This window comes from Eleutherodactylus coqui, chromosome 10, assembly GCF_035609145.1.
Source record: "Eleutherodactylus coqui strain aEleCoq1 chromosome 10, aEleCoq1.hap1, whole genome shotgun sequence".
Taxonomy (NCBI): Eukaryota; Metazoa; Chordata; class Amphibia; order Anura; family Eleutherodactylidae; genus Eleutherodactylus; species Eleutherodactylus coqui.
Window position 1 is genome coordinate 109231189 of NC_089846.1, and position 27467 is coordinate 109258655.

The window sequence follows — 27467 nt, forward strand, 5'->3', positions numbered from 1 at the left end:
TGCAGTGTGAGCCGAAGCCCACCTGCATTAAGCACGACATTACTACCTCAGCTGTGTTGGGCAATGCAATGGGATATTTTTGTGTATCGCCGGTGGGTTCCAGGGAGCCACCCATGCTGTCGGTCGACAGGGACTTCACAATAGGGAGTTGTACCTGCCTGTGTCTATGAATTAAAAAAACGCGGTCTGACTGGGGCGTGCAGACATCTTAACAGAATGAATAGTGTGTGGCACATATGTTCCCCATTGCTATGCCCACGTGTGCAGCTCCTGATGGCAGTGGCACAGGATTCTATTTCTCATTGCTTCTGTACAGCATTGTGGGCTATCGCCCCGCCCCTTTTAAAGAGGGTCGCTGCCTAGCCGTGCCAACCCTCTGCAGTCTGTGCCTGCGGTTCCTCGTCATGGCAGACGCACTTCTAAATAGACATGAGGGTGGTGTGGAATGAGGGCAGCTGAAGGCTGTGCAGGGACACTTTGGTGTGCGCTGTGGGGGGGAGGGGGGGTTGGGCAGCATGTAACCCAGGAGAAGTGGCAGCGGAGTGTCATGCAGGCAGTGATTGTGCTTTGTTGGAGGTAGTGTGGTGCTTAGCAAAGGTATGCCATGCTAATGAGGGCTTTTCAGAAGTAAAAGTTTTTGGGAGGGGGGGTGCCCCACTCTTGCCGGTATTGTGGCTTAATAGTGGGACCTGTGAACTTGAGATGCAGCCCAACATGTAGCCCCTCGCCTGCCCTATCCGTTGCTGTGTCGTTGCCATCACTTTCTTGAATTGCCCAGATTTTCACACATGAAAACCTTAGCGAGCATCGGCGAAATACAAAAATGTTCGGGTCGCCCATTGACTACAATGGGGTTCGTTATTCAAAACGAACCCTCGAGCATCGCGAAAAGTTCGTTCCGAGTAACGAGCACCCGAGCATTTTGGTGCTCGCTCATCTCTAGTAGTTATCCTGAAACACTGGAATAATGTTGACATCCCTAATATAAGATAAACTTATGTTGATCAACCAAACATATGTATAAAAAAAAAATGCTTGCATGCAATAATTTTACACTTCTGATGCTTCATCATAAATGGAGAGCTTGGAAAATTTGCGGTCTATGTATTCCATTATGATTGCAAACTTTTTCTTTGTGGATTCTTGTGCTATTTATAGCTGGTTAATTAATACTAGGAATTTCAAATGTAATATCTTTTCTCATACCTGGTAAGCTGTTACTCATTTAGCTATATATTCTGTTCAGTAGTTACTGTAGTGGTTGTAATGTTCTGTTATTTTCTTTTGTTATATAACTCAATATTGTACGAAACCTCCTATACAACATCTGGAATACTATAACTGTACTTATCTTAGTAGCATGTTATCAAGCATATTGTATTTTATTATGTTTGAAAATGAAAAAACACAAATCAAGACAGTCCACTATTTTTGTAGATCATCTATGGACGCGTTTTATTTTATCAACTATTTTTGCAGTTAAGGTCTCCAAAATTGAACATAGCAGTCCAGATGTGGTTTCACTAGAGCTAAAATACAGTGGGATCAAAATCTCTCTACTGGTTAGACCTCTAGCTATACAGCCACACATTTAAACCTTTGCAATCCAATTTTGGATTCAGGGTTTCCTAGGGGGTTTTCTCTTTCTGCCATTATGCAATGGCGCCATCTGCTGGCTAGAGCCAGTACTGCGGTATGTGACATGCTGGAGAGGCCCCTAACAACAGAGCAGCCAGTAATATACAGTAAGAATACCCTGCTGGACGTCTTCTGAAATCGGAGCTGTACAGCCGTCAATCAGAATGTCTTTAGATGTCAGACAGTGGATTGGAAAAGGTTAACTTACCTTTCTTACTGCCTAACCACTCATTTTGAGGGCTCTTTCACTCGAGCGCTGTCCCGGAGCTGGATAAGAGCACACAGAAAACGCTTCTATAGGAAACAATTGTTTCCTATAGAAGCGTTCACATGCAGGAATTGTAGCCACGCTAAATATTCGCATGTCACAAAGATAGGACATGCGAGTGCTATGCTCGTCTATAGCTCTGTGGTGCGCGCAACGATAGGAGCTGTTCTATCTTTGCTGTGTGCTTTCTATAGACTCTTATGGGAGCTGGAAAGCACGCACCTCGCACCAGGGATCAAGTAGCTGGAATTAACCCGTTCACGTGATCTTTAGAGCTGTATAACTCAAATCATTGCTTGCGGCTATACAGCACGGGGACAGCACTCATGTAAAAGAGCCCTGAAGATGATATGGTTCAATTTTTGTATTAGATTATATTTCAGAGTAAATAAACGAAAGAAGCAAAGTTGTTCTAGTATAATCTGTAACCTCATTAAGCTATACTTAAATAATTGGGTATTAATTGAAAGAGTGAGAAAAGAGTAAAACTTTGTTGTCACGTGGAAGGATTTGAATTATATATATTCTAATGCCAATCTGCATAACAAAGCCTGGATATTGTTCTTATTTTCTCAAGAAGACTTTAGCAGCAATAATAAATAGTTTTAAGCAGTAAATTCATAGTATAACACAGTTTTAATCACAGTTGAGTACAATTCTGAACAGAAAATATATTTTTATATTAGCTGAGCTAAGTGTATTTTGATCAGACTGTAATACATCCTCTGCCAAAATTTAATTATTTTAATTACTAAGAATATTCCTACCTTGCTTTTATGTTTTTATACATAAAATGTTTATTGTCCTTACTGTAAAATGTCTTTAGTACCACCATCCACATTACATGAAATGCAAATTAACATGTCTACAATTTCTGTCATAGAAGTATTTCTGAATTCTGTTGTGCCAGAAATATAACATGCCATGCAAATTTTAATTTCATATTCAGTTTACTAAATACTATGAACTTTAAAAAGACTTCTAAACACAGACCTTAACCTTTTCAATATTCTGCATTTTGATTAGCTGCCTATGTTTCTAGTTTCACTCTGGCTACTTTTACTGTAAATAGGGGGGTTGTGGGAATGATGAATGCTTCATACTATAGAATACTGAAAAGGTCAGAGCGCAGAGTTTACTGTCAGTATGAAGAAACAAAACACTTTGATGACTGCATACAATATCGTAAAAGCATATCATTGACATAAAGATAATATTCTGCTAATAATGAGTAAAATAATTAAAGATGTACAGTGACTTCAGTGACATAAAGCATAATACACTTTCAAAAATGTGAGACGTCAGTGGGTCTCAAAATGGGGACTTAGCGCCTACTGCTAGGATAGTTTGGGAGAAAAAAGTGTGTCCAGGGGCACAGAAGTCAAAGGGATCTGTGCTGCTTTGGTGCCCTCCATTTGATCACTTGATTAATGCTCAGACAGAGTCTCCAAGAAGCCCTCTGCCCATTTATACAAACAAAGTTGCAAGGACATAAGAAACACACAGCTCACTTTCTCTTGCCCTGCATTTATCTTTATGAATGTTGATAAGAAGCTAAATAAAATGGCATGCAAACTGTAAGAATCCACTTTCATGAATTCATGAATGATGAGTGCTGCCTCTGATTGGCTGAGCGCAGGGACCAATCAGAGGCAGCTCTCAGCTGTCATTCAATAGCTGAGAGCTCCCTCTGATTGGTCACAGTGCTCAGCCAATCAGAGGCAGCGCATTCAGCAGGCAGGGATTTCAAATCCCTGCCTGCTGAAAACTACTGAGAGCAGTGCAGGGAGAAGAGCCGGCTGGATGTAGCTGAGCCCTGGCAGCTGAAGAAAGGTGAGTAGTCTTTTTTTTATTTTATTCACCATTTCTTCTTGTTTTTCAGGGAAAGTCTTATATTTAAAGCCCTTCACTGAAAAACAATTTCAGGATGCTGGCAGCCGGATCCCCTGTGACAGCTGTGGTAGCAAATTCTTTATTTCCCGCAGGGATATAGAATTCCTTTGCTGCATCTGTCACAGATGTGGCAGGTGCAGCAGGGAATTCTTTTTCCTCGCAGGGATGAAGAAAACATCTGCCGCATGTGGCAGATGGGTTATTCATCCCCACGTGGACATGGCAGTGGCGAACAGATAATTTAAAAAAAAAAATTTTTACACTAAAATTATTGTTTTTCAGGGAAGGGCTTATGTTTAAAGCCCTTCCCTGAAAACCAATGACCGGGTGCCGGCAGCAGGATCCTCTGCCGCAGCTGTCATGTGTGACAGCTGCGGTAGGGAATTGAAGAAATCCTCTGCTGCATCTGTCACAGATGTGGCAGCAGGGAATTCTTTTTACTAGCGGGGATGAGGAAAACATCTACCGCACGTGGCAGATGTGTTCTTCATTTCCACGGGGACATAGCAGCAGCGGACAGGGAAAGTTTTTTTTTTTTATTACACTAAATCATTGTTTTTCAGGGAAGGGCTTACATGTAAAGCCCTTCCATGAAAAGCATTTCAGGGGTGCCGACAGACAATTGTTTTCAATGGAGCCGCTGGCAGCAGCCACGGCTCCATTGAAAACATGTGGGGAGGTGCTCAAAGTTTTCTTGAGAACCGTTTGGTGCTCGCTCGAGTAACGAGTACTCTCGAGTATGCTAATGCTCGAACAGGCATCAAGCTTAGACGAGCATGCTCGCTCATCTTTAATTATCTCATTATCAGTTCTCTTTGGGATCAGATTAAACATCTTGTTGGAGATGTTTTGAAGATTTCATTAGATTGGAACTGCTCCTTAGCATTATAGGATATAGGGGTGGTGGATCTGCCCCTGAAGACAGGGCCATACTTCCATGACTTGGAATGTGTTATAGACCTTATTGCAAAGTATTGAAAAAAACTTGTAGTTCCTCCCTGATTTGAGTTTATCTATCAAATTAATAGAAATTGTAGAATGGAAAATACATTGGCAGCTATACTCGGTAGTATTGCAAAATATGATCATAACTGGAATTAATCTCTCCAGTAGAGATGAGCGAGCACCAAAATGCTTGGGTGCTCATTACTCGAGTCGAACTTTTCGTAATGCTCGAGAACTCGTTTCGAGTAACGAACCCCATTGAAGTCAATGGGAGATTCGAGCATTTTTCAAGGTGACCCATGCTCTGCATAGGGGAGGGTGTGTGATTCACCTGAAAACATCACAAAATGATGGAAGCACCACAGAAATGCATAGGGAACAGCAGGGGCAGCATGCATGGTTGGATCTGATGCTCCCAGGTCCCCTAACAATTTAGTTGGGCCAGACCATAATCAGCAAGGCACACATGCTGGCACATCTTAGCTAAGCACCACACTAGGTGGAACTAAGGCCAATCACCGCCTGCGGGTTACACCACTGCCTCTTCCCCTGGGTTACATGCTGGCATTGCTGTCCCCCCCCCCCCCCCCCCGCCCAGGACACAGGCACCAGCCTGCATCCACTGCGTACTGAACTTTTTCCCAGCACAGCGTCCAGCTGTCCCCATCCTAGATGGGGTAATGCACACCCCTTTGCCTACTCAGTAGTTCACAGCGTACTGTAATTTTTCCCAGCACAGCATCCAGCTGTCCCCATCCCAGATGGGGTAAGGTGCATCCCTAACAGGCAGTGGTTGGCCATGCATTGATTTCTATGAATGGCCAGGTGCTGCCTGTGATTGGCTGAGTGCTGTGACCAATCACAGGCATTGCTCAGCTGTCATTCAATGAATGGCTAAGAGCTGCCTGTGATTGGTTGAACGCTCAGCCAATCAGATACAGCCCTTTCATCAGGTGGGGATTTTAAATCCCCACCTGCTGAAAGAGCTTTAGAGTAGTACAGGGAGAAGACAGCCTAGATGCACCTGAGTCCTGGCAGCTGAGGAGAGGTGAATATATATATTTTTTATTTTTATCACAACCTAGGGATGATTTTCAGGGGAGGGCTCATATTTAAAGCTCTTCCCTGAAAATCCCTACAGGGCTTGCCAGCAGCCCATTGCTTTCAATGGGACTGTAGAAGTGCCGGTCCCATTGAAAGCAATGGGAGAACATTGCAATCCTCTGCCATGGCTGTCACAGCTGTGACATCTGTGGTGGGGGATCTTTTACTCACCATGGAGATAAGGAAATCTTTTGCCACAGCTATGACACCTGTGGCAGGGATTCTTTACTCCCCGTGGGGAGTCCTCTTGGCAGTGATCACTGTGACAGTGCTATCACACTGTTCAGTAAAAAAGGGTCTCCCCGCTGGGGAATATTGATGCACAGTGGACCTATGGAGCACGCATGTCGCATGTTTTGCAGGTCAGTGCGTTTGCATGCCTGTAAAACATGAACATGTGAACACACCATAGAGAATCAATGTTTCTAACACGAGCGTGTTTTTGTGCGCATAACTGTACGCACATAAACACTCTCGTGTGAATCCACCCTTTCTGTCTTTACATAATAATAGTGGTCCTTATTGCTCCTACAGTAGTAAGTACCCTTCAATGGCTCCTTTACAGTAATACTGCTCCCCTATTGTACCCTATTTAGCAACCTCTTGTGTGGGAACTAAAAGTGACTTCTTAGTGCCCTTCACACATTAATAGGTCCTCTTTAGTGCCCTACCCACAGTAATAATAACCCTTAAGTAGGCTACAGCATACTAAAAGGGCTCCTTCACTGCCAAAGACTTAGTAAAAGTACCTATTTACTGCTCTGAACACATTAATATTGCCCTTTTAAGGTGATCTCTGCACACTGTAATATCTTGCAAGTAAGCCTCAATACAGTAAACATGCCCCTTAACTTTCAAGGTCCCTATATAGTAAGAGTGCCCCTTAGTAAGTGCCACAGTTTTAGAATTAATACCCACTAAACCCTGTTCCAGCAATGAATGGACCACCCTTTCTGGCCTACATCTTGTCAGCAGTGTTATGAATGCAGTATTTTATCACTGTAAAACTTTTAAAACATATATTTGTTTAGCTAATTTAAAAAAAAAAAAATTAATGGTGGCTGCATTCAGACAAACGTATATCGGCCCGTTTTTCAGACCGAGCCGATATACGTTGTCCTTGTGTTCTGCAAATTAGCTCCGCCCCCGGTCCGCCTCTCCCCATTGCAAATAGTGCAGAGGGGCGGAGAGGAGGCAGAGAGGGGGCGGGAGCTCAGTTTCTGCTCCTGGCTCTTCCATTCTCCCCCCCCCCCTGCACACGAGGACAACGTATATCGGCTCGGCGTGAAAACCGAGCCGATATACGTTCGTCTGAATGCAGCCTTAGGCCTTAGTCACACGGGCGTTTTTTCACGCGATTTGCGCATCGCATGACGGATGCGCATGCGCAAATCGCGTGACCGGCGCCGAAAAATCGGCCCAAAAATCGCCCGAAAATCTGCTCCTAGCCGCGTTTCATTAGAAACGGGCCGGAGCTGTCCAGCGCATTGCATTCAATGGAGCCGGCAATACAGCGGCTCCATTGAATGCAAGCGCTGCGGGCGTGCGCGGGGTTAATTGTCGGGAAGGGGTTAAATATATAACCCCTTACCTGCAATGCATCCTTAAATGTGAAAAAATAAAAAAAAAGGATGTACTCACCTGCTCCCGGCAGCTGGAGATCCCGGCGGTCGGCCTGCAGTGGGTGTGAAGGAGGTGTGACTCAGGCTTGCCCCTGATTGGCTCAGCGCTGAGCCAATCAGAAGCAAGTCTCAGTCACACCCATTCATGAATTCATGGATGGGTGTGACTGAGCTCAGCCTCTGATTGGCTCAGGCTGAGCCAATCAGGGGCAAGCCTGAGTCACACCTCCTTCACACCCACTGCAGGCCGACCGCCGGGATCTCCAGCTGCCGGGAGCAGGTGAGAACATCCTTTTTTTTATTTTTTCACATTTAAGGATGCATTGCAGGTAAGGGGTTATATATTTAACCCCTTCCCGACAATTCACCCCGCGCACGCCGGCAGCCCATTGCTTTCAATGGAGCGGCTGTATTGCCGCTCCATTGAATTCAATGGGCAAACATCGTTCTTCTCTGCCACAGCTGGAACAGCTGTGGCAGAGAAGAATGATTTGTCTTCTATATGTTCTCAATGGGGTCGGCGCTGCTGCCGCCGGCCCCGTTGAGCGCATATAGAGAAGAGAACAGGAATCGCAGATCGCAGATAGGTGCGATCTGCGATTTCTGTTCTCTAATTTATCGGACGAGCGCATAAAAAGCGCTCATGTGTCCGATACCATTGCAAAGCAATGGTTTTAAAAAGTCGCGGGACGCATGCGCATGCGCAAATCGCGGCAATAAACGCCCGTGTGACTAAGCCCTAAGTCCAGTATTGTATAATTAACTAAAGAACCTCCTAACAAGACAGAGAATGGCAGCCTATTGTGGGATGCGCAGATCAGCTGCATGTTATTCTGAGAAAAGCACATTTTAGGATTACTCTGGTCTTCACTATTCTGTGTTGTTCCTTTCCTCTTTCTGACCTTACATCACTTTTCCTACATTCACCTGCTTACAGAATTTCTCTCTTTTTCATTAATCACTATAGTGATAACTACAGATCCCTCACAATTATGGTTCCATTAGCCGTGGTGTTGGCCTTTTTAGGTACTCGGCCACATAGTCTCAGCTATTATTACTCCCATGATAATTACATCCACAGAAAAGTTAACAATTCACATTTTGATGATTTTTTTATGCATTTTGATGAAAAAAATAATGAACCTTGCCTTTATACATTTCAATTTTTGATTCACTCCTAGTTTTGGCAAATACAAATCTGCATGGAGGAACTGCATAGTATAAAATAGGTCTTAAAGGCATTTTGCCATTGCAGCAAACCATGGTTGAGATCAGAATACCTGTCTGGATGCCCAACTCACCAGTGGCCAGCATTATGGAAACAAATGAACTGGCTGCTCTATGTTAGTTCCAAAACTCCCATGACAGTGAATGTGAGTTACAGAAACAGCCTAGCACAGTCTGCTCCACTGTTCCCCTAATTGCCGGGTTGCAACAACAGTGTGGCTTGCTGTGCTATGCATTTTTTCTACTAACACTGAGTCCTTTAGGAGTAATAGAACCAGTGTAGAAAAGTCATTTTGATTACCTCCGTAATTTAATAGTGGCTGTGGCATACAATTGGTTATTCTCATCTCAGGTATGATTGGCTGAGATGGAAAACTTAATTTGTAATTAACTTTGTAATGTACATCGTGCATTAATTATGAGCCATACAGAAGTTATTCACTTACCTGTTCCGTTGCTAGCGTTCCCGTCGCCATGGTGCCATCTAATTTCAGCGTCTAATCGCCCGATTAGACGCGCTTGCGCAGTCCGGTCTTCTCCCTGGTGAATGGAGCCGCTCGTGCCAGAGAGCTGGTCCTCGTAGCTCCGCCCCGTCACGTGTGCCGATTCCAGCCAATCAGGAGGCTGGAATCGGCAATGGACCGCACAGAGCCCACGGTGCACCATGGGAGAAGACCCGCAGTGCATCGTGGGTGAAGATCCCGGCGGCCATCTTAGTAAGGTAAGGAAGAAGTCGCCGCAGCGCGGGGATTCGGGTAAGTACTAAACGTTTTGTTTTTTTTAACACATGCATTGGGTTTGTATCGTGCCGAACGGGGGGCCTATTGAAAAAAAAAAAAACGTTTCGGCGCGGGACAACCCCTTTAACGGTTACTGTAACCCATCATCTTTCCACAACCTACAGTTATTACATGTCCATAGTCTTAGTTTTAAGAATTAGCAGTTGTAAAAGCTGCTAGCAAACTACTTCAGTTATATTTTTAGAATACAAAAAAAATCTTGAAATTGTGGGTGAAAATAGAAAGCCATATGCATTAGCTAAAAATATTCTCCAGCCTACGTTACATACAGTGTAAACATAAATGTAGCTTGTTTGGAAGATTTGTTTTTGTTATGAAAAAACTAATTACTTAAAAACAATTTCTGTGTAAAAAACAGTAGCATCTGCAACCTTGTAACAAAACACCCACCACTATTTGTTGGTAAATCTGACTTCAGCATTAGTAAACTCAGGACCAGATATACTTGGTTTTGGAACAAGAACTCTTTGTATAGTTTTTTTTTTTTTAAAAGATCATATAGACATTTAATTCTGTATCATTTTAGTGGGGCAGCCTATATTTCTGCATTATATTGTTGACCAGCACATATATGAATTCTCTATTAAACTACCTTTATAAGTTGCGAACATTTACACATTGCAGAAAACATCTGCAGCAGAACCTTGAAATATCTACCTGTAAATATCCATGGATGAATAAGTTCCACAATAAATCCTCAACAGATAGAGCTAAGTACAGTTTTTAACCATCATACCCTAAGGGCCCGTTCAGACGAGCGTATGCGCTAATGCGTGCGTTTGAACGTGCGCGCAAAAATGCGCGTGAACGAAGGTCCGTGCTTTACATATGCGTGTTAGCAAATGTGATGTTGGCTGCATGGAGCGCATGTAGATGCGCTTCATACCTTGAGCTGTATCAGCATCCCAGCCAATATACACGGCGCCAGTATTTTAAGTATTGATAGTTGAGAGACAGACGATTTCTTTGGCGCCCCAGCGAACTTTGGATTACTAAGTTTCTTCCTTTATATAACAGGCTGCACATCGTTTATTGGTGTTTACAACCAAACACATCCGGAACACAACATGGAGTGCTTTATGCCAAGGGAAAGACACAAAAGCATTTAGCTTTAGCCTTAAAAAAAAAAAAAAAAATTACATTGCTGTCTATTGGGTCGTTCACAGGACCGGACTCGCAGGCAGTGTGTCCCATAGGAGCCAATGTTAAGAGCAGCGCAGTACGGACCAAACTAGCACGCATGTCTTTTCTTCGTTGCTGCGCGCGTTCGCACGCAGTAAAAACACGCCCATGTGAACACTTCATAGGAACTCCATAGTTTTAAATAGGAGCGCAGTTTTGTGCGCGCGTATATGCGCGTGAAAACACGCTCGTCTGAACGGGCCCTAAGGGTGGGTTCACACGAGCGTGTTTTTTTGCGTACTTAGGTGTGTACATACGTGCGTATGCACACACAAAAACAGGCTCGTGTGAACCCACCCTAAGCTTCCCCAGTACTGACCCATTCTATTGAAATACTGCCACTGGTAATTTAGGAAATGCTTACCAAAATAAAGTATAGTACATTAGGAATTTGCTATATATACAATACTATAGTCCATACAGCAACCCTTTGCTGTAAAGTTGAGCATCTTGAATTAAAGAGAACTAAAACAGCACACAATGCCAACTGGTGGGGATGTAACTTGTGCCAATTGTTTTAAAATCTCTGAGTGTATCTTGAAAAGGAGCTTTGATGGTAAGATTGAGAACATAAGAGTTTTGCAGTAGTTACACCAAATCTGTTGAATTTCGGCACCTTCCCTTTGTCAGCACTGTGTGCAGCACTTTTGTGGTACATTAGCAGTTAGCTCTGATCCCAACTATTAGAATATGTTGCAATTGTTTTCATACGCACCATTGGTCCATATGAAAACCACCTGTGTGAATAGCATAAATGGCTATAAAGGGTCCGTGTGCTGTCCATGAAATAAACGGACATCACTTGGATGGGTTATACAACCATGTACAACCAGTTAGACTATGGAATAATCTTTCCCTGAGGAAGCTGTTATGGTGCATTCAAAACGGGTCCGGATGTCTTTCTTAGTGCAATAACATTATAAGTTATGGTTACCATGGTTCACTGATCCGTGGATTTACTCTGATTGCCAGATTTGACATCCGCAAGGAATTTTTTTTCCCTAAGAAGAGAAAAATTTGTTTCTACCCCATAGGGGTTTTTGCCTTTCTCTAGACCAGCATAGCAGGATAATAGGCCAAACTGGATGAACATATGTATTTATATGTCTTACAAACTATAAGGCCGCCTGCACACGGGCGGAAATCCCGCGGCGGTATTTCCCGCGGGATTTCCGCCACTGAAAGCCTGCATAGGAGTGCATTACAATACGCACTCCTATGCAGATGGCCACGGTTTGGCCGCGCGAAATCTCGCGCGGCAAACAAACCGCGGCATGTCCTATTTCTGTGCGGGGCTCGCAGAGCCTCGCACAGAAACGTCACTTACCCGGGCCGCCGGCCCCGCTCTGCGCATGCGCCGGCTGCCGGGCAGCCGGCACATGAAAGAGCCGGGGCCACCAGGCGCGGGTGAGTACGCGCTGGTCCCTGCAGGCTCTCGGGTCGGGTCCCGCGGCGAGAATTCTCGCCGCCGGATTCGACCCGCTCATCTGCAGGCGGCCTAATTCTGTGCACCATTCAAAATATATACCAATAGATATGCATTAGAGATGAGCGAACGTACTCGTCCGAGCTTGATGCTCGGGCGAATATTAGGGTGTTCGGGATGTTCGTTATTCGTAACGAACACCACAGGATGTTCGGATGTTCGGGTTACTTTAACTTTCTTCCCTGAGAAATCATTTCTATATGCGCTCAATGGGGCCGGCGGCAGCAGCGCCAACCCCATTGAGAACATATAGAAGACAAATCCTTCTTCTCTGCCACAGCTGTAACAGCTGTGACAGAGAAGAACGATGTTTGCCCATTGAATTCAATGGAACCGGCAATACAGCCGACTCCACTGAATGCAATGGGCTGCCGGCGATCGCGGGATGAATTGTCGGAAAGGGGTTAAATATATAAGCCCTTTCCTGCAATTCATCCAGAAATGTGTAAAAATAAAAAATATATATATACTCACCTGGTGCCGACAGACGGAGTTCAGCGCGGCAGGCTGCAGTTCTCCTGAACTGCTCTGAACAGCTGTGAGTAGTATTCAGCAGCCGGGGATTTAAAATCCCCGCCTGCTGAATAAGATGCCTCTGAATGGTCACAGCCTGACCAATCAGAGGCCAGCCCTCACTCACACCCATTCATGAATTCATGAATGGGTGAGTGAGGGCTGCCTCTGATTGGTCAGGCTGTGACCATTCAGAGGCATCTTATTCAGCAGGCGGGGATTTTAAATCCCCGGCTGCTGAATACTACTCACAGCTGTTCAGAGCAGTTCAGGAGAACTGCAGCCTGCCGCGCTGAACTCCGTCTGTCGGCACCAGGTGAGTATATATATATTTTTTATTTTTACACATTTCTGGATGAATTGCAGGAAAGGGCTTATATATTTAACCCCTTTCCGACAATTCATCCCGCGATCGCCGGCAGCCCATTGCATTCAGTGGAGTCGGCTGTATTGACGGCTCCATTGAATTCAATGGGCTAACATCGTTCTTCTCTGCCACAGCTGTTACAGCTGTGGCAGAGGAGAACTTGCTGTGTCGTTCCCATCATTTTCTTGAATTGCCAAGATTTTCACACATGAAAACCTTAGCGAGCATCGGCGAAATACAAAAATGTTCCGGTCGCCCATTGACTTCAATGGGGTTCGTTATTCGAAACGAACACCCGAACATCGCGGGAAGTTCGTTTCGAATAACGCGAACCCGAACATTTTGGTGTTCGCTCATCTTTAATATGCATCAGACTTTTATGCAGTCAGTTTTTTTTTTTGCTTGTTTCATTAAACCTATATAAACAATACTTCAGATTTACCACTGAGTATGGCTGATTTATCTGATTTCTGGATACTTTTCCACTTTATCTGCCTAAATTGAGTTCACCAACAGGACAGGATCCCTGTTGATAAAAATCATGCACATGCTGATCTGGAGGGAGAGAATTGTGTCTCATTATTAGCAAATTCCAAAAAATAAATACAGAAATAAATGAATAAATAAATTGACGAGATATTACTTATTTATCTAGCACTGTGAAACATTATCATTTTTGCATTACCATATGATTATTTTAAAGCAGTATTCAATATAATACTCAATATTTCACCATCTTAATACTTTACCAAAGTCGTATAGTTCTATATGGCTGAATATATAGAAGTTTCTGTAAAAATGAATGGTCTGAGTGATAAAAGTAGTTAGCTGATCCTTAGAGGCATCATTATAGTTGATATGATTTTAGAGCTGATATAACTGTCACCCAGAATGCAACCCATCCTATAACTGTCAATTGATCTGGTCTTATTTTCTATAAACCTAATCCATTTTTCTGTGAACATCTGGTCCGAAAGATATCACTGATGCCCACAAGCATTCCCATCTTATGTGCTCATTAAGGCAGAAAATACAATGAATGTTTGAGACTGGCCTGCTTGCAGCAAACATCTGTCAACCGATTAGCAGAATACTTTTCTCTCTTTAAACGTGTGTTTGTTTTGGCAGTACGAGGGCATCTAATGATAAAGCTATCCAACAGGATGCCCATCTTTAAACATAAGGCCACCTGTCACATCATGCTGTAAACTGCATTAGAGATTAAGTTGAAAGTAGCATCATAACTACCTCTTGTTTACAGACTGTAAAATGCTAAGACATTGCTTTCTGCTCCATAATAACAAGCACATTTATTTCTGTGTTTCACATTTTCCTTTTTTTTAACCTTAATGGAAAACAAATTGAAATTATATATTTTAAAGACCTAATATACTGTACTTTAAGGTAGATTTTTTTGTGATTTTAATGGGATTCTATCAGAATTGGAAGTTATCCCCAATCCAAAGGATAGGGGATAACTTGCTGATTGTGGGGTTTTCACTGCTGAGAACTCCCCCCAGCTCTGAAAAGGAGGGTCCTGCCCCCCCCCCTTCCCCCCATACTTCTCACTGTGGGATTATAGTACCCCCTGCATTGAGGAGGAAAATGAATGGTGTGATGGTTACCGTTCCATTTATTTTCAATGGGACTGCCGGAGATAGCCAGGCAGCAAAATCTCGAGTATTTCCGTCAGTCCCGATGAAATGGAGTGCCGACTGTGCATGCTCAGCTGGCAATCCATTTAGTGTGACATCACTGTGAGTGAGAGAAGCATCCCCACAGTGATGAGAAGAGGGGCACATAGAACCCCCGTTCTCAGGATGGGTGTGGGTCTCAGCAGTGAAACCCCTAGCGATCAGCAAGTTATTTATTATTCTTTGGATAGTAGATAACTTGGAATTCTGGTACAACCCTTTAATGTTAATAATTAGAGATGAGTGAGCGTACTTGTCCAAGCTTGATACTCGTTCGAGTATTAGGGTGTTCGAGATGCTCGTTACTCGAGACGAGCACCACGCGGTGCTCGACTCCATTACATTTCCTTCCCTGAGAAATTTGCGCGCTTTTCTGGCCAATAGAAACACAGGGAAGGCATTACAACTTCCTCCTGTGACATTCCAGCCCTATCCCACCCCCCTGCAGTGAGTGGCTGGGGAGATCAGATGACACCCGAGTATTTAAATCAGCCCCGCCCGCGGCTCGGCACAGATGCACGGAGAGAGAGATCAGGGAAAGTGCTGTCTTGCTGTAGCTGCTATAGGGAGAGTGTTAGGTGCTATATTCGTCTTCAAGAACCCCAACGGTCCTTCTTAGGGCCACATCTGACCGTGTGCAGTACTGTTGAGGCTGCTTTAAGCAGTGTTGCACAATTAATTTTTTTTGTATATCAGGCGTGCAGACCACAGCGTCCTCAGTCTGCAGTCATTTTACAGAGTATAGGGACAGTAGTGGTGAGGCAGGGAAAGAGGTATACAGGCTATATAAGCAGTGGGCTTTTCCCCAAAAAGTGGAAAAAAATACTATATTTGGCCTGCCTGTGACTGTCTTCAGTTTACTGCGTCTCTGCTGGGGGCAGTAGTCGGTGATTAATACACAGCCTTGCGCATAATTGTTTCCTGGCTGCACTGGGCTTTCAGTAACCACAGTCATCCTCCAACAGGGAAATCCAAATACAGTGTATATCAGAGGCAGTGGGCTTTTTCCCAAAAAGTGGAAAAAAATACTATATTTGGCCTGCCTGTGACTGTCTTCAGTTTACTGCGTCTCTGCTGGGGGGAGTAGTCGGTGATTAATACGCAGCCTTGCGCATAATTGTTTCCTGGCTGCACTGGGCTTTCAGTAACCACAGTCATCCTCCAACAGGGAAATCCAAATACAGTGTATATCAGAGGCAGTGGGCTTTTTGCCAAAAAGTGGAAAAAAATACTATATTTGGCCTGCCTGTGACTGTCTTCAGTTTACTGCGTCTCTGCTGGGGGGAGTAGTCGGTGATTAATATGCAGCCTTGCGCATAATTGTTTCCTGGCTCTGCTTTGCGTTCCATAAGCGAAGTCAGCCTCCAACCACAGGCCAATAAGCGTCACATTTATTACAGCGTTCTGTTTCTGCTCTACTCGTAATACACCATGCTGAGGGGTAGGGGTAGGCCTAGAGGACGTGGACGGGGGCGAGGACGCGGAGGCCCAAGTCAGGGTGTGGCCACAGGCCGAGCTCCTGATCCAGGTGTATCGCAGCCGACTGCTGCGGGATTAGGAGAAAGGCACGTTTCTGGCGTCCCCACATTCATCTCACAATTAATGGGTCCACGCGGTAGACCTTTATTAGAAAATGAGCAGCGTGAGCAGGTCCTGTCGTGGATGGCAGAAAGTGCATCCAGCAATCTATCGACCACCCATAATTCTGCGCCGTCCACTGCTGCAACTCTGAATCCTCTGGCTGCTGCTCCTCCTTCCTCCCAGCCTCCTTACTCCATTGCAATGACACATTCTGAGGAGCAGGCAGACTCCCAGGAACTGTTCTCGGGCCCCTGCCCAGAATGGGCAGCAATGGTTCCTCTCCCACCGGAGGAGTTTGTCGTGACCGATGCCCAACCTTTGGAAAGTTCCTGGGGTCCGGGGGATGAGGCTGGGGACTTCTGGCAACTGTCTCAAGAGCTTTCACTGCGTGAGGAGGACGATGACGATGAGACACAGTTGTCTATCAGTGAGGTAGTAGTAATTTCAGTAAGTCCCAGGGAGGAGCGCACAGAGGATTCAGAGGAAGAGCAGCTGGATGATGAGGTGACTGACCCCACCTAGTTTAATAAGCCTACTGAGGACAGGTCTTCAGAGGGGGAGGCAAGTGCAGCAGCAGAGCAGGTTGGAAGAGGCAGTGCGGTGGCCAGGGGTAGAGGCAGGGCCAGACCGAATAATCCACCAACTGTTTCCCAAAGCGCCCCCTCGCGCCATGCCACCCTGCAGAGGCCGAGGTACTCAAAGGTGAGGCAGTTTTTCACTGAGAGTGCAGACGACCGACGAACTGTGGTGTGCAAGGTTTGTCGCGCCAAGATCAGCCGGGGAGCCATCCCCACCAGCCTCACCACCACCAGCATGCGCAGGCATATGATGGCCAAGCACCCCACAAGGTGGGACGAAGGCCGTTCACCGCCTCCGGTTTCCACCACTGCCTCTCCCCCTGTGCCCCAACCTGCCACTGAGATCCAACCCCCCTCACAGGACACAGGCACGACTGTCTCCCGGCCTGCACCCACACGCTCACCTCCACTGTCCTCGACCCCATCCAGCAATGTCTCTCAGCGCAGCGTCCAGCCGTCGCTAGCGCAACTGTTGGAGCACAAGCGCAAGTACGCCGCCACGCACCCGCACGCACAAGCGTTAAACGTGCACATAGCTAAATTGATCAGCCTGGAGATGCTGCCGTATAGGCTTGTGGAAACGGAGGCTTTCAAAAACATGATGGCGGCGGCGGCCCCGGACTATTTGGTTCCCGGTCGCCACTACCTTTCCCGATGTGCCATCCCAGCCCTGCACGACCACGTCTCCCGCAACATTGTACGCGCCCTCACCAACGCGGTTACTGGCAAGGTCCACTTAACAACGGACACGTGGACAAGCACAGGCGGGCAGGGCCACTATATCTCCCTGACGGCACATTGTGTGAATTTAGTGGAGGCTGGGACAGAGTCAGAGCCTGGGACCGCTCACGTCCTACCCACCCCCAGAATTGCGGGCCCCAGCTCGGTACTGTTATCTGCAGCGGTGTATGCTTCCTCCAATAAACTTCCCTCCTCCTCCTCCTACGCAACCTCTGTCTCGCAATCAAGATGTGTCAGCAGCAGCACGTTGCCAGCAGTCCGTGTCGCGTGGCGTGGCAGCACAGCGGTGGCCAAGCGTCAGCAGGCCGTGCTGAAACTACTCAGCTTAGGAGAGAAGAGGCACACGGCCCACGAACTGCTGCAGGGTCTGACAGAGCAGACTGACCGCTGGCTTTCGCCGCTGAGCCTCCAACCGGGCATGGTCGTGTGTGACAACGGCCGTAACCTGGTGGCGGCTCTGCAGCTCGGCAGCCTCACGCACGTGCCATGCCTGGCCCACGTCTTTAATTTGGTGGTTCAGCGCTTTCTGAAAAGCTACCCACGCTTGTCAGACCTGCTCGGAAAGGTGCGCCAGCTCTGCGCACATTTCCGCAAGTCCAACACGGACGCTGCCACACTGCGGACCCTGCAACATCGGTTTAATCTGTCAATGCACCGACTGCTGTGCGACGGCCCAACCCGGTGGAACTCTACGCTCCACATGTTGGCCAGGCTCTATGAGCAGCGTAGAGCTATAGTGGAATACCAACTCCAACATGGGCGGCGTAGTGGGAGTCAGCCTCCTCAATTCTTTACAGAAGAGTGGGCCTGGTTGGCAGACATCTGCCAGGTCCTTCGAAACTTTGAGGAGTCTACCCAGATGGTGAGCGGCGATGCTGCAATCATTAGCGTCACCATTCTTCTGCTATGCCTCTTGAGAAGTTCCCTGCAAAGCATAAAGGCAGACGCTTTGCGCTTGGAAATGGAGGCGGGGGAAGACAGTATGTCGCTGGATAGTCAGAGCACCCTCATGTCTATATCTCAGCGCTCATGGTACAGCAGGGTGTGTGGGGTTGGCCTGCACTTCTGCTACATAAATGTAACTGGGGCCTGTCTTGACTGCTACTACTACTGAAATGGAACTAATACTGTGCTCCCCCTATACTGCTGCTAGTGATATGTTACTGGGGCCTGTCTAGACTGCTACTACTACTGAAATGGAACTAATATTGTGCTCCCCCTATACTGCTGCTAGTGATATGTTACTGGGGCCTGTCCAGACTGCTACTACTACTGAAATGGAACTAATACTGTGCTCCCCCTATACTGCTGCTAGTGATATGTTACTGGGGCCTGTCTAGACTCCAACTGCTACTGAAATGGAACTAATACTGTGCTCCCCCTATACTGCTGCTTTGGAATTGTTACTGGGGCCTGTCTTGACTGCTACTATTACTGAAATGGGCGGTTGAGCAGCATGTTACCCAGATGAAGTGGCAGCGGAGTGTCATGCAGGCAGTGGTTGTGCTTTGTTGGAGGTAATGTGGTGCTTAGCTAAGGAATGCATTGCTAATGCGGGTTTTTCAGAATTAAAAATTGTTGGGGGGGGCACTCTTGCCGCTATTGTGGCCTAATAGTGGGACCTGGGAACTTGAGATGCAGCCCAATATGTAGCCCCTCGCCTGCCCTATCCGTTTCTGTGTCGTTCCCATCACTTTCTTGGATTTCCCTGATTTTCACAAATGAAAACCTTAGCGAGCATCGGCGATATACAAAAATGCTTGGGTCGCCCATTGACTTCAATGGGGTTCGTTACTCGAAACAAACCCTCGAGCATCGCGGGAAGTTCGACTCGAGTTACGAGCACCCGAGCATTTTGGTGCTCTCTCATCTCTATTAATAATGCAAGAGTTGTTAGGGTATATCTCAAAGAGCCGCCACAAGCAACTGATTAAAAGGGCTTTTCATTGTGTTTCATGTTTTAGGAACATCTCCATACATTTTATAGCCACTATGCTTAGTACGGCTCAATCAGAGGCGAAACTTGACGTTTCTGGGCCCTAATGCAAAACCTGTAACAGGGCCCCCAACTATAATGCTTTATTCATAGTAGTTGGCTCCCTATATGGAGAAGAGAAGCCTTATGGGCCCCCTAAGGCTCCTGGGCCTGGGTGCAACTGCATCCCCTGCATCCCCAATAGTTATGCCAGTGGGCTTAATCCATTTTACGCTTTTGATGTCTAGCCATATAACATTGTATCTTACCCACTTTCAGTTTAATCATTGTAAGAAATACCAGTCTTTAACCATTACTGTATGACAATATCGAATTAACCCTTTCCAATCCACTGTCTGACGTCTAAAGACATTCTGATTTAAGGCTATACAGATCCAATGTCGGAAGACATCCAGCAGGGTATTCTTACTGTAGATTACTGCCTGTTCTGTTGTCGGGGGCCTCACATACCGCAGTACTGGCTTTAGCCAGCAGATGGCACCATTGTATAATGGCAAAAAGAGAAAGCCCCTAGGAAACCCTGAATCCAAGCTTTCAAGAACAACCACACTTTGCTCTACTGGCTAACACATTACTGAACTTTTTTGTAAGGGCTTTTTGTCACTGGTCATAAAAAAAGGACTTTTCAAGATTGATTTCAATGCTAAATATTTACCGCCAAGATTAGGACACACCAAGAATAGATGCTCATAGTGCTAACTCTCAGTAATGACATTCAGTTGCAAAATGTTATTCTTTTACAAGGCATCATGCCTTTGGCAGATCCATGTACAAAAGCAATGTATACAGCCACATAGAGCACTTGTGCCTCTTTATGGCACTTATTGTTTTTGAGTCATCAACTGTCAATGGTCATATGCAACATGCTACTTGCACCACTGTCCCAATTTATTGCCTGAAGTACCTTGAAATCTCATTTAATTACCAGTTTGTTTATCTTCTCCACATTGAATTCACCAGTTGTTTAGTTAATAAACATATACAGTATATAAAAATATCTGATCTATTTATTGTTATTTTTTTTTATTTTTCTCGAAGGTTCTACTTTCTGGAGGCAATCCCACATTTAGAAAAAAGTTATATGTACTAAGTTAGCAATGAATAACTGTGGATTGTATTCATATTTATGTGACAAACTGATGCCTAAATGCATACGTTTTCATTAGTACAAAATGTACCCTAATGCCCTCATATCATAAGGAAATGTTACCACCATGTCATGACTGATTAATAAAGCCTTTCAATGATGAAATTTTACAGGCATACAGTGACTGAATTATCTAAAGCAGAGTGACCAACTACAGCACATATATACCCTCCAGACTTCCAGTCATATATGTCCTACATGACAGTCAATGATGCCTTCTTGCTCACAACAATGCCCAATTAGTTCCAGCCATAGTGCTCGTGTAGATTTCCAGCTACCTATGCCCCCCTGTGACTTTTTCCATAAGACAGCTGTACCTACATATGCCCCCCAATTATTACTACAGAAACATTTGCTATCCAATTATTATACCCCCACAAATTCTGACCCAGACACAGTGATGCCCATAGACCAAGCCAAAGATTCGTCTGCTGGCGCAGGTGACAGGTGAGTTGCGGCGGTGAGCAGGGGGAGCGGGGGGGAGAGAGGGAGAAAGAAATCTCCCTTCCGTTCCTCTCCGCTCCCCGCCCCCTGCCGCCACTCGAATCTTTAGAGACGAGCTGGCAGGTACTCGAATAAGGCACTACTCGCTCGAGTAGTTTGCCTTATTGAGTATGCTCCCTCATCTCTACTGATGTTCCTTTCCCTAGATATTATTCTATTAAATATTGAACACATACAGAGTCAGGTAAAAAAAGATCCAGGAGACGATTAAGGAAGTGGAGAACCAAATCAAGTTGCAGATGCAGAAGATGGAGGATGACCTTAAGAAATATAGGGACAATATTGAAACAACTAAACGTTCTAGATGGCAATGTGATAAAGAGGATTATGAATAGAACCAGGTTTATGGTTGGCAACAACCGACCCAACTGACCAGGAATCACACTGGTGTACTGGTACCCGATTGAGAGGAAGAAAAGTAAATTGGCATCGCTCACCGAGATTTGGGTTCACATCCGGTGGATCTGAATCTACTGATGAATCAGGACGTGAAAGATCTGGTCCAGGGCAATCTGACCCCCTTTTTTTTCAGAGCAAAGACCCCCGATCAGAGCATGAGGACGGAGATTTTCCCCAGGAGCAATCAGAGGGGTGGGGGGCGCAAACACCACCAGTCATGAAAGAGGCGGGATAGCCACGCGGTCTTCTTTGGTGGTAAATATTTGTAGTAAGACTTTGACTGAGGAACAACAAAGGGTACTCACCAAGGTCTTGTCATTTTGCCCTATAGAAGATATGGACTGGTTTCAGTTGGATATCGATTGTGACCTTTTCATAAGAAATCTAAGACAAAGTATATTTTGCCAGCCAGAATGATAATGTGATGGCTGTTGCGCAGTCCAACCCCCGTGAGGGTTTTTCCTCATGGGAGGGGGGGTGTGCAACAGGAGCCGGTTTGAGATGCAACAGTGGAGGCTTATAGCAAATTGGTTAAGGGTAAGCTCCATCATCTCTTTGCCAAGTCATTTATGCGTAACCGTCATGGTAATTTGACGAGGGCGGAATATGAGGTTCTCAATGCACTAGGAAGGGACATGTCCATAACGATAAAACCGTCTGACAATTGCGTGGCGGTCGTCGTTATGGACACGTCCAAGTATGAGGCTGAAGCTCTTAGACAGCTGGGGGACACGCTTGTATGTGAACAGCTACAGGGAGACCCTACATCTAGCTATCAGACACTGTAGAATTTGATTGTTGAGGAGGCAGAATTGGCTGGAATCATTGATCTTAGACTGGCGGAACTCCTGTGCGTCAAGCATCCTATTGTGCCCTGTTTACATATTTTACCAAAAATTCACAAACGGCTTGACAACCCACTGGATAGACCTATTGTGTCTAGCCGTGGTTCCTTATTTAATAACGCATTCCAGTTCTTAGACCGAGTATTAAGGGAATATGCAACAGGTGCTGCATCATATGTGAGAGACACAGGGGATTTCCTGGTGGAACTAAGTAAGGTGGTGATATTCGACATCACGGCCCTAGTCACACTGGACGTGATGTCTTTGTACACTAATATCACACACCTACAGGGTCTTGAAGCAGTCAGGAAGCATCTTCTTACATGTCGGTGGTTCAATGCATGTATGCAGTTTACCCTGGCGCTGCTTGAATTTATTTTGGAAAATATATTTATCTTGCTTAATAACATCTTTTACAGGCAGCGCCAGGGTACTGTGATGGGCTCAAATGTGACTCCTACATATGCTTGCATGTATATGGACCACATTGAGAGAACTAAAGTCTATGTATCTCCACATTGGCAGCATGTTGTATGCTGGTAGAGATACAAATATGATGTCTTTAGGCTTTGGAATGGAACAGCTGACGAGTCAACTGACTTCCATGAATATCTTGATCAATTGGTTCCAGAACTGAAATTTACACTGACCTCCTCAGCATCAGAAATTCAATTTCTGAAGGTAATAGTAACTAAGAATGGTACATCACTGTTGACTATTCTGTTTCGTAAAGAGACTGATTAAAGCAATCTTCTGCATTTCTCGAGTTGTCATTCTATGAGCCTAGTGGAGGCATTGCCTTGGAGCCAGTGTCTGAAGGTCCGTAGAATAATGGCAGAGGATAAGGTAGATGTAAGATTAGGGGAGATGTGCGATAACTTTTTGGACAATAAAGCACGATTAGTTTCCTGAGAGGGATTACTGGCTCCAAGGACAAAAGACAAGAAGGCCCCGAGAGTGCCCTTTGTCTCCACGTATGGGCCTCTGAGCGGAAGAGTTTCCAACATTCTCCATAAACATTGGTCCATTTTGGGCAAAAATTGACAGATGGTGAAGGAATTTTTGTTGCCCCCATGATGGCGTATAGGAGATGCTCGAGCATTCGTAACAGAGTGGTACATAGTCAAGGAGGACGAAACATACAATCTAGCCAACGGATGTTTTTGCAACTGAGAAATGGTTACTACCCCTGTCTCGAGTGTTCGTGCTGTGGGAACCTATTGGGGGCGATACATTTCACCATCCACACACTGGGAGAAGGTATTGCATTAGGAATAGGTACACTTGTTGGTCTTCTTTTGTTATTTACATGATTGTGTGTCTGTGTGGTCTTCTCTATGAGGGGGAAACCACAACGGGGATACGGTTATTGATCTTAAGTCACAAAAGCACAATTCGGACAAAGGAGACCGACTTGCCTATACCTAGGCATTTCATAACAGCTGGACATGCAGTAAATCAATTAAAGTTTGGGGTGATCGATGACGTACCATCGAACATCAGAGGTGGGGATAGGGAGAGGATACTGAGGCATAAGGAATTAAAATGGATATTCAATCTGGATGCGTTGTCACCAAATGGATTGAATATCGAGTACAATACTACGGCGTTCCTGTGAAATCATTCTCATTGTTGCATCCATCTTTTGCTTTTGGGTTTTTGTGTGTATATGTATTGGTACATGCATAATTTTTAAAGTGTTTTTATTTGTTTGGTTACAGGTGGGAGATCCGTGAGCTTGTGCCGGGAGAATGTCTTTTCTACGTGATTCGGGCCAGTTTGAATGTGAAGTGATGGAGAAGGGGACTGTCAGACGCAGGGGTGCATCCGATGATAGTATACCAATTAAAAGGACAGAGATACAGGGTCATGTATTTATATGCATTGATGTATGCTTGGTGCGATTATAATAAAATTTCTATGACCATTTACTATATGCAGTGGGTAGTCTGTAATTATGTGACCAGGAGATTCCTTGGGGATATATATTCATTTCTATTGAAGTATGTCATGTGTTATGATGCCTTATGTCTCATATAGCAGTAAGTAACACTATGATAATTATTGGAAGCATGTTCATCATATTTTGGCACCAATAACATGTCTACATGATTACCAGCGCAGAGTCCTGCTCTGTGATATCATAGGGATGCATCTGCTGTAGCACTGTAGTCCCCTTGCTCTGGATCTGCTCCATATTGGGGACTAAGCAGTGATGTTGCTATGTTGTCTTGTCAACCAGCCTCATGAGAGCTCCGTGAAGCAGCACATGTGTATTGCGCTGGGCGGCTCCAGCAGCAGTAAGAGATGTAGGGCGTGGTATGGGACATGTGAGGTCAGTGCAGAGCCGCCGCTAAATGCTGTGAGATGGAAGCAGGCTGATGACATGGCTCCCAGGCGCTGGCTGAGGACGATCTCTATAATAGGTAACACCTGGTTTTAATTATGTGTTACGCTGTGTGTATATAAGGTGGGAAGTTGGGTGTTTTTTATAGGCATGAAAAAGATCCCTGAGTGGATCAAAATGTTGCATGTGTATATGTACGGACCGCGATGGAATAAAGTGTCCTTTTACTAAACAAATTGCTATGGATGCTGCCTCTGTGCTTATTCATTCCTTTCAACATCAGTTACTTTGTAAGGACTGAAAATGTGGATACAATTGAAAGTGGTTGCTCATCCTGAACATGAAGGGTCCAGTAGGTAAGCAGGGCCAGTGTCACCTTATAAAAAAGATTCCAACTGTCTATTAAATTATATGGAAGAGAGAGTCACTAGAAAAATCAATAATCCTTGGACAGATCAGTGGCAAAAGGAGACCTGGTCGCCAAAGAACACAATGGCTGATACTGGCATGGATATCACACCGCACAACTGAAAGAAGCAGTGCAAAACCAAAAAACATGGAAGGAGCTCGCATTTAGGGTCGTCAAGGGTTGTGAATGACTAAATGACTAACAGCGACAACATAAAACTTTAAATTATATGGGTCACAACCACTAGTAGTTTGTCGAAAATAATTGAGGGTGATGCTCTACAGTGAGTTATTCGAGATTCCCACATAGTGTTCTTGCATTGAAGCCCTCCAAGTTGTGCACATTGTATGCCCACTCCTGTCTAAGTGGTGGAATTGCTTGTCTATGACAAATTAGGGTCAAAGCAACACTAAGTAAAGCTCAAACAAGTAACATAATCTCTTAAAATCCATCGAAAACAATTTATATTAGGACATTTCTTAATAATACAGCAAAAAATAGAATGTTAAAATTGTTATGTTTTCCAGTCTGCTGAGTACAATACAATGCATTATATTCTACAAACGTGTCTCCTTTGAAGGTTCCAGTATCTTCTTTTCTATTGAAAAGGAAGTTTTAAATCCAACATATAATTTAGCATTAGCACTTTCTAAACAATTCTTTTTGTTTTAGCAATAACCAGCGGTTAGGAAGAGCTTCTTAAGCTGACAAATACAAATTAAACTATCATATTATATTCTTCTTCATAAAATATAGGCGAAGGATAAGATAGAGTGAGATATGTATTTCCAAAATGAATTGAATTCTTAATAAGTAAAGTTAATGTTGTCATTAGTGGCAGTTCTCAACAAAACTTTTATCTTCTTTTCTACAGATAAGTACTCTACAGGGAGATGACTATTGCTGCAGTCATATTGTACTTTAAGTTAATGAGATGTGAGCTCTATTTGTTAGGGTTTTATGGTAATTAAGATTATGATTCACTTGGAAACTGTCTTGCTTTCAAAATATTCCCTTTTAGGGGGGACATTTGATTTGCATTAGAGAAATAACTTTTTGTGTAAATATGGCTGGTTTACACCACTGGGAAGGAAAAACCACAAGCAAGATAAAAAAAATGACATTTGGTGTAATTAATATTACGAATTGTATCTAATTTACAAAATAAGAATTTCCGCTTTGAATGTCTTTCTTGTATTGCTGTATGTGGCATTTGCTGCCAAATTTGCCTACTGAGTATTTAAAAGCAAATTTGAAGCAATAGGAATAAAACAGCCAATGAAAGATGATGCTGGATTATATTGTTCTGCTCAAGATGTGTTCTGGGAAGAGAAAGAAACAATTATAGTTCAGCAGTTATTCAAACTGATTTTGTGATGTCAACCCCAGGTTTTAGAATTCCATAATTCCTATTTGGGATATCACAAGATTAAAAATGGAACTAGGGTTAACACTTTTGTAGTTTGGCTCCATCCAGTCTTGGAGCTATACGGCATTATTATGTTGCACTCAGTGGTAAAGCATGGGACCGTACTCTACCTATCTATTCCTCCAATTTCATACCTTAGTATACTGTTTGTCTCATTTATAAATAGAATTATGATGAATGGTCACCTTTATATTTTAGTGTTTTCATGCCAGTTTTAAATTTACTATTTGCCATCCACTGTATTTTTACAATGTGAGGTTTTATAATATATGCATATATGGCTTGGTGAGACAAGTTCCTTTTGATGTATAAAACACTCTGAGAGCAACTAGAGAAAAAATAATTGTAGGCAAACTCCTTTTAATTTGACTTAGAACCAAATGCTTTAGAATCCTACGGTGACCGAAGTTTAGTTGAATAGATCCGCATGTGATCCAAATATTATGCTTCAATATGAATACTAAGATTCATCTGTATTATAGCCATGTGAAACAGTCTTTAAGCTTCAAAAAATTATTAAAAGTTATTAGGTACAGTAAAATAAGACATACCAGAGCCTTAACCCTTCCCGACATTTCCTTATGTGTTCTTCCCGCTTTCTTTGTTCTTCCCCGCCCAGTACATCCATTTGTGGTCTTCCTGTTTTTAAACTAATTTAAATCAGGATGGGTTACAGTTTTGAAGAAATAGAATATGAGTTTCTAGGTTATTTTATTAGCTATACAAAAAAACAGTTGCAGACAATGTAACTC